The sequence below is a fragment of the Lingula anatina genome, chromosome 8, assembly GCF_051362555.1.
Source record: "Lingula anatina isolate TDL-2025a chromosome 8, LinAna3.0, whole genome shotgun sequence".
Lineage (NCBI taxonomy): Eukaryota > Metazoa > Brachiopoda > Lingulata > Lingulida > Lingulidae > Lingula > Lingula anatina.
In genome coordinates this window covers 5,079,415-5,091,216 of record NC_141774.1, presented here as the reverse complement: position 1 = coordinate 5,091,216, position 11,802 = coordinate 5,079,415, and the positions used below count along the sequence as shown (strand labels likewise).

Below are 11,802 nucleotides of genomic sequence, written 5' to 3'. Positions count from 1 at the left end.
AACTGTTGGAGGATGACTGTTCTTGAAATGGAACACCAATGTTTCTTCAAACAACAGCAAAGTATATAAATATTACCTCTAATATTTCAGTTGATGAAATTCTTCTCAAAGATTGTTCTCCAAAAGATTGAAGATAATATTTCACATACCTAACTGTTGCTTGGAGAAACAGTGTGTTCCATTTTAAGTTCGTTTTACAGTTGACTAAGTTTTTTACAAAGATTGCTCTCCAAAATATTGGAAGTAATATTTCACACATTTAACTGTTGAAGTAACAGTGAAGTTCCATTTCTTGAAGATTGTTCAATGATGTAATGTGCTTGGTGGCAGACAAGTAACACCTAAATTGTGTCCATTGTCTGTTTTTTTTTTTTTGTTCTATGCTTATGTAGATTGGTGCATGTTATTCATCCAGACTGTTCAATGATTTGACCTCAATAAATATGTTAAGACCTTACATATTGTTTATGTTAGTTGTTTTTCATGTCACACAAACAAATCCAATAACGGGTGACATTAAAATAAAGTGTGGGATTAGGTCAAAATTTTATTTTGCTGAAATTATCCTTGCTCTTTGGTTGAAAAGGAATGGTATGTTACAGCACTCATAAATTATACTCATAAATTGTAAAAGTAAAAATATACAACATACTGTCCCACAAATGACAAAAATAGATAACATGAATAATTAAAATATGCCAATTTAAAGTGTTGATTGTTCTGAGTGGTAAGCACTCTGTGTTGCAACATAGTGTAAAAGTAAGTAAAAATGTAGTTTGATATAAAGTCTGCCTAATGCTGGTTTTATATATATATATATATATATATATAGTCTAAATGGTCTGCTTATTGCTGTTTAGTTACATGTATGCCAAATAAATTGTGGTTTGTGCTCAAAACTTAATGTTGATTTGCTAAAATTATCCTGGCTTTTTGGCTGTGAAGACATTGCTCTTTAAAACAATCCCATTAATTATAAAAGCACAAATGTATACAACATATTGTCTCCCAAATCGCACATAATAGCAAGATTGCATGAACAAGAATAATTACTCTGCTAAACTGTTGGTTGCTGTGAGTGGCAACATTATACATGCCCTGAGTGTCAGAGCAACGTGAAAGTTAGTTTGTTTAATATCTAATATACCTTGGAGTCACTTTCACTAGCTCTGACGAACAGCGACAATCTGAGGGCGTACTTCTTCAAAAATTTGCCTGGGGCGCTTGCATATTTGGAAGTCACACGTCACAGCTGTGTCCGCCTGGATCCATATTTGGAAGTCATAAGTCTCGTACGTCACAGGTTTGGCCGCCTGGAGCTGCTTTTCCCGCCTTGCGTTGACATAATCTCGTGCAGACGAGACAAGAATCATAGTGTCTGACGCGGATTTAGAAGTTTGAATTGAAATTATCTTGCAGCCGAAGGTCAGTGCCACAATAAAAGCAACATTCTGCTATAAAATTGATTTTGGTGTAGCCATTGCGCAGCCCTTATAGTGGTATCGGGCATCCAGTGTAGCTGTCAAACTTGGCACACGGCAAGCACGTGTCTATTATCTCAGGACTAAATGTTCTTTGATAAGCAAAAAATACAAAAACATTGGATATACCTTTTTTCTTTTAGAAACATATTATTTATTTCTCACTTTATATATCTTAAATACAGCAAATAAAATTAATTAAAGCAGAATTAAATCTGTTTTACGTTTCATTTTGGTCTGATGACATTCAACTGCAGATTCACTGCGGAGCCATTCTATTTGATTGACGGGAGCCTAACATGGCCGCTGTGCACTAGAACCTGGTATTGCGACATGGGCTATATAGGAAATCAAGATCGAGCTGGCAATACCGGAATCAGAACCTAGGGTACATTATACAATAATTAATAGCAAACAAATGTATACTTTAATATAGTCTGCCTAATGCTGGACTTTGATATATTTATACAAGTACATGTGGTCTACTTACTGCTGCTAATATATATATATATATATATATATATATATATATATATATATATATATATATATATATATATATTTCTGGTCTGCCTAATGCTTGCCTGCCTAATGCTGGTTCTATCCTTACAGAAACTTAGGCAGACCAATTTTTTTTTTTTTATATTTTTTGTTGTTTATTTCTGTGCCTCTATAATCATAGCATGTACATAATATTCATTAAATGTTAAAATAAAGTTATTTTTTCAATTAGAAATGTATACACGATGGTCTACCTAACACTGCTTTTACGGGTAGTGTCTGCATAAGTCTGGAACTAGACTTATATATATATATATATAATACGTAAATAAAAGTAGACCTATGCAAATGATTTCCCTATGTTATTCACTGGTGGTGTAAAAAGCAGGATTAATTGGCCAATTCTCAAACAATAATTCCTCAACATATTTTTTAAATTAATTTTTGTGGTTGGTGAAGTAAACACTTTTGGTAAATTGTCACGGAGGAGGCATAGATAACCTTCGGTATATCAAAGTTATTTTCCTTTGTTTGCCATGAATCATGGGTATACATACCGGTTACTGGACTGTCGAACAGAAACAGTGTGATGACGTAGAATTGCAGTGACCACATCGTAGATGAAATCAATTCTGCAACACAAAATAGAACAGTGGTAGTAATTCATAAATCTGGATTTACAGTTAGATTCGTTCTTCAAAATAAATAATAAAAAATCGACCAATGGTGACTTATTTTCAAATTTGAACGGGTATTGTAAAAGAATATAATAAAATACATAAAAATAAAAATAATAAAAAACATGATAGCTAAAGTTATCTATATACAGTGCCATGTAAATACCGTGATGTAGATAGGAACTTTCCTGGACATACATCCTTAAAACAACCGTTGTCAAAACATATAAAACATCCAAAGAAAGTATCTGAGTTTGTATAATACCAGCTCCTTTTTCAACCTACACGTGTTTCATCCGGGGCTTTGTTATTGTTGAAGTGGTTTGTAAATGAGTGTGTTTTTCCTAATTCAAGATGGACATTTTAATGCTTTTAATGCTGAAATGCTTATATTTATTATGCGAAACAACCAAATACAATTCTATACAGCGAGAAAAGTACACACAATGTTGTGGAAAAAAGGCAAAGCTAATGACAAAGAGAGTGTTTGAAAAGTTTTATATATGATGTCCTTTTTATGTGTTTAATTGATAAGTTATAATTTAAAAATATATGAATTTTAAATGTAGTATCACAGGTTCTAGGCTCTCATAACCCTTGGTAGGGTGGGTTTTATTTTATTTTATTTTTTTTACATGAGACTTTAATAAAATAATGTATTTATTATTATTATAAGTAATAATAGTAGTATTACTCTATCAATATCCATTTTGGAGTTCATTAAAAAAGCACGACCTTCTATGTTATCTTTTGTCACCAAAACAACACCAGAAAACATTATCAATCTTCACACCCCCCCCCTCCCAAAAGGCAACAATTGATGTTGGCGTCTATTACTCCGAATATTCTTTATTCAAAAAATAGTGTCAAGTGGTCAACTTTATCAACAGAATGGGAAGCAGCTGTTTAAAACCATTTCCAATTTCATGGGTTAAATTTCTTGATCGGTTTTGATTAAGGAAGTATATGTTAAGGCTCAGCTTATGGACTAATTGGCACCTTGCAGATTAGATGCGCAAAAACATAATGGCGCTTAGTACCCAAATTCAACATAGAGGTGCAATTGAAGTCACAGGCATGCTCTTGAAAATATTTAATGCCCAGATTGCAAACAAAGTTTAATTATTTTAGGGTCCCACATGAAGAAATCTGTATCAAAGTATCACTCTGTTGGAATCATGAATAATAAAACAAATAATGATAATAATAATAATAATAATAATAATAATAATAATTCATCGTCTATCCCCAAAAAGAACCACACGTTACTGTCACAACTGACAAATGTCCAGCTGTGAAACGTTTTATTCACTTTAAAATGCAATCATCACTGGTTTTGTTCTTTGATTCAACTCACTCAAGTATTACGTTGTAAAAGTTTATAATAACATTCCATATAGAGCAGTAAATTGCCTTTGAGAGACTTTAGTTTGATTGTCACTGAATGTTAAAAAAAAGGAAGATGCACTCTACCGACTGTATAATAAGAAATACCTATTTTCCCCTCATGATCCAACTATAATACCAGAAATGCCAACCAATCATGGAATCACAATATTTTTTTTTCAATCAGCAACAGAAAGCAATGTTTTCTATTGCACCAAGTAACTGAACAAAATGAACTTTTTTGACATTTTTTTTCTGGGGAACTTACAATATCTAGTATTAGCCACGACACAAAGCCCCCTGAGTGATAGTTTAAATGTTTATATAAAAAAGCCTTTTTACTTCACGTGTTTAATTAACCATGACTGAATCATAGAAAATATATCGCAGAATGCTATAAAAATAAATAAATGACCCGGAACATACATTACCATATGTTTCCGGAACAAACATTACCATTGAATTTAAATTGAGACAAATGTGGATTTTTGTTCTATACTATCTTAAAATTGATAACAACTTTGAATTCATTCAACTTTTTTGGATACTTCAACATGTGAAATGCACCTCTATATTGGGTTTGGGTGTTACATCAAGGAACACAAATCCACCGATTGTAACAAGGACATATCAACGAAATTAATTTTGCGGTGAAGATGAAGAAAAAATGCCCTTCCATTTACATAGATTGTCTTAAGTACATACAAGTGGTCCAGGGTACCCAGAATATGTCCAGGAGCCATTAATTCTTAACACTTAAAAGGACACAAAAGAGGATTTTCGCGCCAAAATTGATTTATCCTGATTTATCCCGAGGTTAACACTACTTTTCCGCGATTTACCAACCTTTAATCTATCATTCCCGGCACTCGCCATCGCTCTGTAACATTTTTGGAAAATACAATAAAAAGAAAACCTCCGCTTAAGCGGAGGTTTACCAACAACCACCTCCATTTTCATAATTGAGCTCTCTAGACTTCCGGATCTCGCGAGATTCTCGTATTGCGACCTAGTTAAAACCAGTTCAAGCTGCCGGGAAAGGACAACGTGAAACAGGAGGCTCAGTTATGCTGGGAGTCCTTCGAAGAAGCGAAGACAGATAACAAAAAGAAAAAAGAAACAGCCTTTACAAAAAACATGCGTAAAACAGTGTATCAGCAAATGTACGACAGGCAAACAATAAACACCGGCGAGGAAGAAGGCAGATGAAAACCTGCTTGGGTGGCCATGGATACGAAGAATGGCCTGGCCGCGAAGTATTTACTGGATTTGTGAGTACCATTTACAATAATCTTTGAGATAAGGCACCAGTGAAAATATTTATTAAGCACAGAGATTTATGTTTATTTACGTGTGTTCGTTGTATATCTTAACGATTGTCAGGCTCGTCTGTCAAAATATGCCATGAAATTGTAACTAATATGAGTGGTATCGATGACAGAAATTGCAAGTGTTGCTCATATGTCGACTCTGACAGGGTTTGGGTTAGTTTATAGAGCAAAGAAAGTTTAAATAAAAACGGACATGGTGGGAGATACTAGTCTCATTACATATACATTACAATGACCAGGGCGAATTTTTGACTTACCGAGGGCACATTTCTTGTGCCTCTAACATCTAGGCATACCACAGTAATTAAGACATATGACAAAGATGCTATTTCTTTAGGCATCTAAATCCCAAAATGAATGTGCAGAAGCTGTTATTGTATCTAAGTTTAACCCAATGTTAAATGGCATGTCAACTATAAGTGAAAATAAATAGTAGTATTTTGATTTTATATTTTAAAGACAATTTGTCTCCTTTTTACATTAAAAATAAATAAATCAGAAAGGGGATATTGCATGTTTATGTTTGGTACATCTCTCTAATGTATTAAATAGTCCAGAGTAATAATTTAGATCATACAATTTGAACTTCCAACCAGTATTTCGGAGATTAAACCAATATGAAGTGATCAAGAAACTTCAAAATTAAGTTGTAGTTAATACTAGTGCAGTTGAAGATGACAGTCTAGATAATTTAAGGTGATCATATTGAGAAAAATGGCATTTATACTTATTTCAGTTGAGTTTTATACTTATTTCAGTTATGTTTTTACATAATTTTTCTCAAACTCGATTATCTTATTTTATGTACTGTTGCTTTTTTTTTTTTGGTTGCAGTATCAAGGTAACTTTTTCCTATGGTATGCCTGAACTGGAAGAAGTGCAGATGGAAGAGGAGGAAGATGCTGAAGAAGAGGGAATTAAAGGATCCTGATGATCCAACATGGGACTAAAACATGTCTTTAGAGTAAGCAGAATTTTAATAAGCTGATATTCACTCCTCATATATTAGGCATATAGGTGCATGATTTCTCTTTTATCAATTTTTTTTCCAAATTGGCGACACATAATGTAAACATAATGCAAGACTCTATTTCCTCCGTCAACTGAAACGAGCTAAGCTTTACCAAAGTATTGTGCACTCAATTCTAGAATATGCCTGCCCTGTGTGGCATCCAGGACTAACTATAGAGCAATGCAAACTCTAAGAGACTGACCAAACTCGTGCTTTGAAGATTATTTTCCCTGACCTATACTATGATGAAACCCTGAACCTGGCATATGTGTACTTTAGATAAACGAAGAGATCTGTGCAAAACTTTCTTTTACAAAATAACTGAATCCTCTGACAAACTGAATCACATCTTTATTGATCAATCCAATCGTCTTTTAAGATCAAACAATAGTAACAAAGTGCCACAATTTAAGACCGACAGATTCTGATGCTCTTTTATTCCGTATGCACTTTTAAATTTCCAATAGTATTATGTTGTCTTTTATCCTAAGTACAATAATTTTAAAGTTCAATTAGCAGTCTTTTAACTCAGTTTTATTCAAGCAAATATTCACTTTATTTTCATTATAATTTTCTTAACACTATGTACAACTTCAACCCACTGGGTTGCAATCTTAATTAATTATTATTATTATTATTTTGATTTGCTTTTTTAGACCTAAAGGTTATGAGCAACTGCCAGTATGATGCCCTGAAGAAGAGTTTTTTACATGGAAGAGGAACTCCATGGCTCTCCACCAAAAAAAGATGAACTTTTCTTGAGGGTCCAAAGCGGGGACGAGTTGGATAGTGAGAGACTTTTCCTGACTTTCGAGTGCTGCTTACAGGATATATTCAGTGAACTCATCTTGCCAATGTGACAAAGCATAATCTGCTGACTTCAAACCATCTAGCACTTACATGTATGCTATAATGCAGACAGATTGGAAATCAAGGTGGTCTTTCCTCCCAAACCTAAGTCATATGCCTGATATTGAGAATAAACCATTTTGGTCCAGCATTTACTTCTTAAATCTAAATGACATCAAATGTATTATGGAATATGGTACTAGTGGCATATTGTGATTTCAACTTGATTTTAAACCAGTGTGTTGTTAGATTTTGTAAGATCACCAGTTGCAGTTTTGTGACTTTGTTACAGCATAAAATTCTGTATTTGGCAAATGACTGCATGTCATTTCTTTTAAGACCTACAAAAATGGTTTGAGTGAACACTTGTGCCTGTATTCAATTCTCCACTCAGCCATTATTTAGAATTCATGCAGGGAAGCTATGCCTGTATTTTTTAAAGAAATATTTATAACTTTCTATTTATTCCCTGCACATCTTGGAAAAGTATGTGTGAATATCTTACTGATGAAACAATTTATGTTTGTGTAAGTTGGGTTGGTCCTTTCTTATGACACATCCCTTTGCATGGAGACAGCTCACGAGTCAATACACTGACAGAGAGGGGGATAATTTGTTGATCTGCAATCCTCATGGGTCTGCATGTACATCAGACTCTTAACATGATAGCCTGGCTATTAATAAGTCTCTCTCAAAAATGTTATCATACTATAATGTGTACTGCACAATGTGAAAGTTTGTGAATGCTTGAATAGAAGGCTTATTTATGAAGATGGCATTAATGAGTATGAAAATAATTATGCATTCTAGCTTACAGAATCTGTGTTTGTCTTATTTATTACATGTGACAGGTAATAATAAAGATGATTTGGCCAAATTCCAAACTTATGTAGCAAACTTTGTTTATTCTTGTATTTTTGCCAAATATAAATAAAAGATGTTTCAATATTTAAACTTTTATTTCATTCATAATCTCTACCCAGTTAATGCTTCATTGATACTGCAGCTTATGCTTTGTACATAACAATGTGTTAATTAATAATAACAGTTGGATAGTACATGTTAATTTACTAAAGGGCTAGTTCTTAGAAAAACATGTTCGACATTAAAATATATTCTAAAAAAGTTTTCAAGTATTGCATTAGAATTGAATCTTTGGATGTATTTGACAAAATTATAAAATTATTGAAGAGTTGACAATGCACAGAAAATAAAGGCCTTGAGGCTCTCGCTGATCTCAGTCTTGTCACTTTAAATACATGTACATGGGCATTATAATATAAAACTGTTCACTCGGTTTTGGTAAAAGGTGGTGGATCATGTGGTCATCGCTGCAAATTTTTTGTAGCAGTCTTTTACACAACTTGTCACACCGACATTGAAGTGATGCAGTATTGTAAGATTGGAGTGCTTCCTGGTATGAGTTTTCCAGACATAACTTGAGGCACTGTAATAGTAAAATTACATAAAATGGTTATAAAGAAAAAAAATGTATTGATATTATCATAACAGCACTATTCTTTAACAAAAATCAACAAATTAGAGGGCATGATCACTACATGATAACCAGCTTATTATAAAGAAGCAAGTCTGATTATGGCAAAAAAAAAAAAAAAAAAAATTAAATTTAAATATCTGCAGCTGCATTAAATCATAAAGGCCACAAGAAGAAATAACATAATCACACATGGTTTCAAAGAACTGATGTAAAAAAATCACACTAATATTCCCCACTTGGAATTAGAATTTTGACTAGCTAATTTACTACAGTAAAGTGCTAAACCGTACCAAATGGCACTGTTCACCCTCTAAAATACCAAAGTTTTAAGCAGGCCCAGGACCCCACGCCAACTAGGGGGGGTCGGCTTTGCATCCGCGGACCCCCCCCCCCCCTTTCAAATAATCCTGGATCCGCCCATGTTATACTGCTAAAATTATTAACATACCTGATCTCTTCACTCGTGCTTGAAGGGGTGTATCACCCAATTCCTCCTCTGAAAGGCTAAAAAATCATTCCTTATAATCATATTCATTGACAATATTATTAAATTTACAAATAAGCTAACGTAGTTACGTGCCGTACAAAGAACACCCTCTAACCCCACTAGTACTCGAGTTACATTGTATATCTCATGGGATTCCCCTGCGAGAATATGGTGTGAGGTTAGTCTGTAAGTACTGGTAGATGACCACATTGAGCAGAAAAGGGTATTCCTCCTGCTTTACAGAACTATACACCTCAGGGGTAAAGTGCACTATCTCGCTTCATATAACTAGTAGTACGTACCCAGTGCGAGTGATTTGGCTGCGAGTGCGTTACCCGAGGAAACGTTAATTATTAGCAGTTATCTACGCTTTTTAACTTCCTCTGCCAGACATTTTGATTTCCACTGCCATCTTCCCATTTTAAAGTACTTTTGGTAAATATAACTCGCTTACCTGCAAAGATTCGGTGAGCAATTCCTCTTCTCCTTCACGTCCACGCTCACCTTCGAAACGACATGCTGTCTGCATTGTTTACATCTCGTATCTGAGTCGAGATGCCGCGTTATTTCAAACTGTGTCAAGATGGCTGACGCCCGGGGTTCGAAAGTGGACGGTGAATATGATTCTTTTTTTCGATATTGATTAAGGCCATTTACCTGCCATTTTATGCTTTACCCATAGCAATTGTTCTCAGATAAGTTATATAAGAAGCAATCCATGCACTAAAAAGGCGTTTTTAATCCTATTTTTTGTCCCTTTAACTGTTAAACCTTAAAACAAGGGTTATTTAGATTTCTATTTCACGAGAAAAAAACAAGCACTAACTCTGGGCAAACTGAGGTGACATCAATTGCTCAACTAAAAAAAAGAAGAAAGAAAATATTTCCATTGTATTAGAAAGGCATATATCTTTGAAAACTTTCATTTACTGTAGTAAAAGCCCTATAAGTCAGACTGTCCGTATTCAAATGCAAAGAAATGTATAGTTCCACAAATACCACTATGCTTTAGCATCAAAGCTAGGCTTCGTTTTCATTTTCTGGATAAAAAATTGCACATCCATTTTCAAAGCATTATATTAAGCGATAGAGATCGCTCATGGGCTTAGTGCATATATTAAATTTGATTGTCATCATTTGCCAAAGGAGCTCAAACCATGCCTCTATAGAAAGATTTTATAACTGTGTGTCCCGGCTGATGTTCTGGAGCGCTGTGTTGCCCAAGTGTTATTTGAGTTTCAAGCAGTACTGATTTTTTAAAATATTATACTAGTAAGAAGAGAAACGAAGACAAAGAAACGAAGGAAAATAGGCAACAACATTCAAGAATAAAATTGACAACTTACAATTTAAATGCATATTCCCATTTGGACGCTTACATAAAGGAAACCAAATGCATTGTAATAAGTAAATATGAACGCTTTTAGTTCAACGGTGGTGTTAAAGAGGACACGCCCTGCCTTTTAAATTAATTTATTGAAGTAAATAAGATTTGGCCAGTAGTTCCCAAACTTTACTCAGAACCAAATAATATTTAACTTTTAAACCTAGAACACTGTTACACTATGTGTGAAGGTTTTTGTTAACACCCCTATTCTCTGTCATCAAAGCCATTATCTTATATGTGTGAAGACCATTGCGCTTCCGTCTTTAACTCAATAAAACAAATTTCTTAACACTATTTAAATTTATTGCTAACTGCAGCTTGCGCGCGTTACCATTTGCCAAACAAGTATTGATATCAAAGTGTGCCCCTGTGCCGGAGCGGCATGTTGCCTTGAGCAGCCTTTACCTGAGGTCCATGCACAAGGGATTGTTAAAAATCCTTCTTCTAAGAAAACACACGATGACACCCAGACAACAACAGTCATGAAGAACATGATATTAATTAGTTTCGAATTCTACTGGAGAGACTGGACTGCAATTAAAGCGAAAACGTGTGGACTGAGATTGAACACCAACTCCGTTAATTGAATTCAATTGAATGGCTGGTATTTGAATTGACGAAGGAAAGAACTGAAATAATTGTAGAATTACTGGACTACACTGGACTACATTATAATGTAGTTTATAAACATAAAATGTTCTTAATGTAGTAGGCGGAGTGAAGCGAGATTCAAAATTCAATAGTCTCAGTTATCATTAATCTTATCACCAGGTGTTTTAGTCCATATATGATTCAAACTTTAGGGTCATCACAAACCCTCTTTAAGCTTGTTTTCTCTTTTATGTTAGCATGAAAACCATTTAGCCTGGAAGAATATTCAGTTTTATACTGTGTTTGGGCACCAATTTGGGCTACTTATTTGAGACGTAGCGTACCGTAGTCTTAAACATTGAGTCCCGTAAACAGTTGAGGATGGTCGATGTTTGGTGCGTGGTACTCGTCAAAATGTTCGAGTAAAATGTTACGTAATGTTATAGGGAGCCCGAGAGAACACTAACAGTCCTGCTACTGCAGATCAAGGTAACTCAGAGTCAATCATGATCTTTGAGTTGCCTGCTGTTTTTCGAATTAAGAGCACCCGTATAAAATACCAATCAACCATTATAGAGTTGTGTGCTTCCATTAGTCGTTGT

At 34.3% G+C, this 11,802-nt stretch overlaps 2 long non-coding RNA genes across 2 annotated transcripts; one reads left to right on the top strand and one right to left on the bottom strand.

The window, feature by feature from the left end:
* The first annotated feature begins 4,800 nt into the window (after nucleotides 1-4,800).
* LOC147760237 (uncharacterized) lies at nucleotides 4,801-8,472 on the top strand. The gene is made up of 3 exons (XR_015335726.1): nucleotides 4,801-5,316; nucleotides 6,211-6,340; nucleotides 7,045-8,472. It is a non-coding gene; the product is annotated as an uncharacterized LOC147760237 (long non-coding RNA).
* Nucleotides 8,178-9,950, bottom strand: LOC147760236 (uncharacterized). Its single transcript, XR_015335727.1, has 3 exons — nucleotides 9,677-9,950; nucleotides 9,184-9,239; nucleotides 8,178-8,684 (listed from the first exon to the last, which is right to left on the bottom strand). It is a non-coding gene; the product is annotated as an uncharacterized LOC147760236 (long non-coding RNA).
* Nucleotides 9,951-11,802: the final 1,852 nt, after the last annotated feature.